The sequence below is a fragment of the Ceratotherium simum genome, chromosome 1 (genome assembly GCF_057802395.1).
Source record: "Ceratotherium simum simum isolate JZ-2026a chromosome 1, ASM5780239v1, whole genome shotgun sequence".
Taxonomy (NCBI): Eukaryota; Metazoa; Chordata; class Mammalia; order Perissodactyla; family Rhinocerotidae; genus Ceratotherium; species Ceratotherium simum.
This window is the reverse complement of record NC_141900.1, coordinates 42,233,164-42,236,674: the sequence shown is the minus strand read 5'-3', so window position 1 is coordinate 42,236,674 and position 3,511 is coordinate 42,233,164.

Genomic DNA, 3,511 nt, shown 5'->3' with positions numbered 1-3,511 from the left:
GTTTGTTGGATAAAGGAAAATAATTTTAAATATCTTAAGATAATGAAGCTTTTAAACTTAACTTTATAAATAATATTTATATTTCCAGTATCAAAAGATTCTGACAAATAATTTTTTTTTAAACAAAGGTTTATTTATTTATTTATTTATTTTTCCCCAAAGCCCCAGTAGATAGTTGTATGTCATAGGTGCACATCCTTCTAGTTGCTGTATGTGGGATGCAGCCTCAGCATGGCCGGAGAAGTGGTGCGTCGGTGCGCGCCCGGGATCCGAACCCCGGCCACCAGTAGTGGAGCGCGCGCACTTAACCGCTAAGCTACCGGGCCGGCCCTGACAAATAATTTTTAAGTGGAGTTTTGGTGCAGAGGTGGCAAGTTTTTTCCATGATATATTTATCTACATTTTCCTAGAACAGTTATTTTCAAATTAATGAATCTCTCTCTTAAACCTCTTTTCCCAGTACAAATCCTGCCCCTCCTCAGGTCATTTTGTCTTATTTAAAGCTTAAATGAGCTTCCAAAATGAATGAATTTTCCATTATTTTTTTTTGAGAAAAGCCTCTCAAATTAATTAGTACAGGATATTAGAAAGTATCCTTTGATTCCCTGAACCATCCAATATAAAATAGTCTTGAACATGTTAAAAGCCTTGAGTAGGTTTCAGGTACTTTCTGTAGGCTTTCTTCAGTTTCCACTTTCACAATGGGAAATCTTTGTTTTCTCTCCAATTCAAACAACATTGTATGGCCTTTAATAGGGAGGGCTTTTTTATTCTTTAGATTCTCATAATTTTAGAAAGAATGTGTATTTTTCTAGAAGAGTTCTTTAGTAAATAAATACATGTTCTTATTTAAAAATCAAAAAAGAAATTTTTGAACATATTTAAAATGAGAGACTTTTGTTTCTGGTAATAGGCAGGGCTACTTTTGTTGGGCAAATTCTCCTGCTGGAAACAATGAAATTGTTGAAAAAAGTGTAAGAAATTTATTAAAAGCATCAAACTGCTGATGAGATATTGAGGGATAATAAGCCTAAGATCTAAGGGGAAATGGGAAATTAGAGACGTTACTAGAACACTTGAGATGGTTTTGCCACACAACACTTGTTATTTCAGAATGTGTTAAACTTGAGCTGTGGTGGTTTCTGAGGGTGAAAGGAACAAAATTTAAAGCTCTGAGCCACATGAGATGGGGAGTTTAATAGGAAGGGGCCAATGACTGCAAAGGGACATGAAGGAGCTTTAAGGGTGATGAAAATATAATATATTTGAAGATATAGTGGTAATCTCAAATTAGGTGAAAAAAAATTAATTTATAGATCCAAGAAGCTAACAGACCCCAAGCAGGATGAATACAAAGAAAAACACACCCAGCCACAACACAGTCAAACTACTGAAAGCCAAAAGGAAAGGAAAATCTTGAAAGCAACAAAAGAAAAATGTAACATTACATACAGGAGAACAACAATATGATTAACTGACTTCTCAGCAAAAACAGTGGAGGTCAGAAGACGTTCCCACAACATTTTCAAAGTGCAGAAAGAAAATAGCTGTCAATATAAATACAATAGAAACAGTCTACAAGATTAAAAATGTACCTAATTTCAACAAGCCAAGAAAAATTTACTTTTCTTATATTTTCTTATTTACTATGTGCTACTTTTTAAGCACCTATACAGTGGTTCAGTTTGGTGAACAAGATAGCTTGGTGATTCTCATGTGGTCATTAAATAATGTACCTTTTTTCTTTTTTAATAGAAATCAAATCATGAAAGAAATAGAAATTTTCTGAAAGAAAATGAATGCATGAGGTCTCTCAGGAAGAATTATAAAGTGGGAAGAGTAGAGCCCTAGGACATGTTTCTCAAGTAACAGCAATGTTAGAGTGTTGGGAATCAAAGAGAAGCTTGCCAAGGATCCCCAGAGGGAGAGGCCTGAAAGTCAGAAGTGTGGTGTCTAAGCACAAAAGCCAAAGCAGAAGAGTCAATGGTGATAAACGCCACTAAGAAGTTTGGTAAGATTTCCATCAAAAGTGTCCAGTGGTGTTAACTACAGGATAGTCTTGGAGATCTTGGCAGAAACACTCTCAGAAGAATGAATGTTGCGGCTAGAATAAGACTGAGGTGCCTAAAGGAGAGAATGGAAAGTAAGGAAGTGAAGACAGCAAATGTAGTGTGGTCTTTCAAGTAGTTATCTGAGAATTAAGAGAAAGAGAATAGTAGCTGAAAGGGGATACGGGGTGTATCAGTTAGCTATTGCTATGTAACAAACAACCCTAAAACTCAGTGTCTTAAAACAACAAGCATTTATTATCACTTGTGTCTAAGTGTAAGTTAGGTGGTTCCACTGATCTGGGTCTGCTGGGCTCACTCATACATCTGGTGTCAGCTGAGGGCTAGCTGATCTAGGATGGTCATACTCACAGTTTTGAAAGTTGGTTTTCCATTGGCTGGGGTACTGGAGGTGATTGGGCCATGTTTCTCTTATCACCCAACATGATAGATCACATGGCCATAACAGGGTTCTCAGAGAGAGCAGAAGTCTGCAAGATCTCTTGAGGCCTAGTCATCAATTGGCACACCATTCTGTTACATCCTACTGTCCAAAGTGAGAGATGAAGTCAGCCAAGATTCAAGGTATAGGGAAAGAGATTTACCTCTTGATAGGAGAAGTTGCAAAGTCTCATTGCAAAGCACATTGGTATGGATGAAGAACTGGGGCCATTTTTTGCAATCAGTCTACCACATGGGATAAATGTTTTTTATATTGCTTTTGTTTTTAATGGTACAGACTTGATTATATCTAAATGATGTTGGAAAGGAGTTATATAGGGGCAGAGGTTGAAGATATGAGAAAGAAGAGACAATTGAAAGAAGGATATTCCTGAGGTAGAGGGAGAGCGTATGAGCTACAGCACAAGTGGAAGGATTAGCCAGAGATACCAGTTTCATTTAGCTTGTGGGAAGAAGGAAAAAATGGGCAGACAGAGCAATGTGTTGATGTGATGGTAGGAAGTTGAGTGAATTGTTGTCTGATGGCTCCTTTTCACCGAGAAGAAGGAGGCAAAGTAGTTTGTCAAGAGTGAGAGAAGAGGTAGAAAGCTTGCATGTCTATGGATTTAGAAAGGGACCTAACTAGAGAAATAGTAGGCCTGGTTGAGATTTGGGACCATGACTTGAACGTTTCACCAATTAGCATGGTGTTGTGATTTTCTCCAACATATAAAGGTGCCTGGGTGCAGGCATGGATAAAACAGACTGTTAAATTCATCCAGGGTTGAGATTTTGCTGGGCCAATGAACTGGAAGGACAATGGATCAAGGATGAGAAAGAGAGTGGTGACTGGCTCATGGAATACAAATCAGACTGAGAGAGAAGCAAATATGGAAGGCGGTTGTATTAGTTTGCTAGGGCTGCTGTAACAATACCACAGTCTGGGTGGCTTTAACAACAGAAGTTTATTTTCTCACAGGTCTGGAGGCTAGAAGTCCAAGATCAAGGTGTCAGCAGATTTG